We start from the raw sequence: 2,945 nt of genomic DNA on the forward strand, positions 1-2,945 counted from the left end.
TAAAGTAAATTTTGGTTGAATAAGTTATGGTCACTAATTACAGCCGCCCCTACCTACATAAGGCTTTTGAGAGTGCGGTCTGGACCGCACCAAACCACAAACCAAAATTGTTTTTTCGCGGTTTGGATTAATTCACGGTTTCAAAATTGCATTTTGGGTTATGATTTCAAATAAATCGCGGTTTGCAGATTGGTTTGGGTTTTAATTTTTGTAAACTGAAATCTCACCGTAAACCCCAATTTTGTATGCTTTTCTTTTGAATTTTTTGTATCTATTTAATTTTATATAAAATACACTTGACAGGGTGTCATACATGTATACAACTGAAAAACGAAGTTTGAGGTAAATAACTTGGACACTTTTGATAATTTATTATTTATCTTTATTTATGAATTCAACTTCATAGTTATTTGAACTCTTTATATTTATTAACAAATTTTTTTTTACTCTTAGAATAGAAAATTAATGCCGCGAAGGAAAAAATGGTTAAACCGCACCAAATCATTTTGCGTGGTTCAGTTTGGATTGGTTTGGGCGAAAGTGTGGTGCAGTTTGGGTTAGGAAAATGTCAAATTGTATATTTGCGGTTTAAGTTGCGTTACCTCCCCAACCGCACCAGCCCAAACTATAGACACCCCTATACGTACATATCTTCGGGTAATTAGAAAGTTTTTGGCACCTTTTCTGTATCTAAATAAATTTGTTTAATTATTACATTTCTGTGGACTTGATTAAATTTAAAATCTATACTAATATACTAAAGGAGAAATTGCCCTCAACACCCTCAATTATAGCGCAGGTGCAACAAACAGCCCTACTACGGCTTATCGCCATAAAACACTAAGGTACAAATGTGGGTGCAATCCATATCATAAATGAGGTCGGTGCCAGCTCAGCGGATTCTCTCCCATTTCTTATTTTCTTTTATAAACCGTAAGTTTTTTACTTGAACCAAAAAAAGTGTGTCCCTTCATATTCTCCTTCCTCAATTGAACACAACAACTTTCTTTCCCAAATTCTCTCTTAGTTTCACAATTTCGCTCTTCTTCCCAAATGAACCCTAAATTCTGAAAAAGTGAAATCCGCATAACAACAATGAATTCAGCTTCATCTTCAAGTTTCAAGAAAAATTCAAATACTAGTTTAGGTAATGGTAGGGTTACAGTTGACATTGATTTCCCGCAGTAGTCAAAACTACTTGAAAGTTCAACCACAATCAAGAAAAATGCTCAGATGATTTTCCAATACCTAGCACTCGACTTACAGCTGATGAGAATTACGGTCACCGACCTCATTTATGGTACAGACTGCACCTGGGTCCATACTTTGGGGTAATCTGGCTATAAGTCGTAGCTGGGGTTGTTTGGTGTAATGATGTTATAGTTCAGGGTGTTGAGGCCAATTTTACCAATATTAAAAGGTGTTTCTAACTAAACTAGGAATGGTGACACGAATTGAAATTAGAGAGTACTACATTATATAAGATTTGATCCCATGACTTCAACATTACCGTTAAACCAATTTACTATTTAGTGTTATCCTTTTAAAGTAAAATTTTGATAAATGAAAATTTTAATTACTTGAGAATTAGTGATTTATTATTTTTTATGTATATATAAATATTATTTGTTAGTTAATCAGTTTTGGTTCGACTTTTTTGTTTGAAAGTGGACATAATTAGCCTTGCCTAGCAGTCAAACTTACTTCTTTCCTTTTTAAATACTTGCTATAATTTCGCAAAATGAAAATGGCACAATACTTAATTTTTGGACACTATTGCACTCTTAATGATATAGATCTAACTTTATTTAATATTAAAGTATGTGATTAAGACCATATTTTATACTCCCTTTAATTTTTTTAATTTACTCACTTTACTTTGGGGATAAATAAGAAATAAGTCAAAAAGTAAGAGAGAAAAAGTAAAAAGTGTGAGAGAGAAACTAAAAAGTGAAGATATGAGAAATTATATGGTGGTTTATTATATAAAATAGTTGACCATATGGGTTGAAGAAGAGGAGAAAATAGGCGGGATATGTTACCAAAACTAGCTAGAAAAAGCAAACGACGGCTTTGTTTGATGAAACATTTTTAGTTACCTTAAATGATAATGTACTAACATATTTTAGGAGTGAAAATGAATAATAGTGTTCGAGGAGTACCTAAATCACGGAAGCGCTGCAGTTAAAACAGCCTTAAGGGTTGCATTTTTGGCTAGCAACCCTTACTAAAATGAAGGTGTAACGCCCTGTAATTTATATAATTCTAATAAAAGAACATTAAATGCCAGTACCAGGATCGAACCAAATATTACATCTTTATTTATTATAGGATATAAAGAGTTTACAGGACATTACTGCCGTATTCCTAATAATAGAAATACAAGGCGAAACCAACCTAAAACATGATACTAATATTATAAAACATAAGTTAACAACATATAGTATATTAATCCTAAGTTTTTTTTTTTCTCACTCTTGCCCATTTCCAATACTGGTACCTGAAAATAAAATATTTTATAACAGTCAACCCAAAAGGGTCCAGTACATTCTCAATACCATGTAAAAACACCTTGCAGATAATTATATAAAATAATCAGTTATAATTGTATAACATTATCTGGTTTAGTTTCTCCGACAAATCTCGTGTGCACACCCCTTCAATGACGTACGTCACTCCGTATATAATTCATTTCTCAAACACAAACCACGAACCTCCATTTTATTTTAACATATTTCCTCCACCACGAACCTCCATTTTATAATAACATCTTTTTGTTTCCTCCACCACGAACCTCCATTTCATTTTATCATAGTAACATCTTTATTATTAGCAAATATGATAATCTTTCTAAAATCACCTTATATATAAATCATAATGTGACAAATACCATTATAAACACACTTTATAAATCACAATATACCTTTACTATTAAGGCAAAACTA

The sequence above is a fragment of the Beta vulgaris genome, chromosome 9, assembly GCF_026745355.1.
Source record: "Beta vulgaris subsp. vulgaris cultivar EL10 chromosome 9, EL10.2, whole genome shotgun sequence".
NCBI classification, from domain to species: domain Eukaryota; kingdom Viridiplantae; phylum Streptophyta; class Magnoliopsida; order Caryophyllales; family Amaranthaceae; genus Beta; species Beta vulgaris.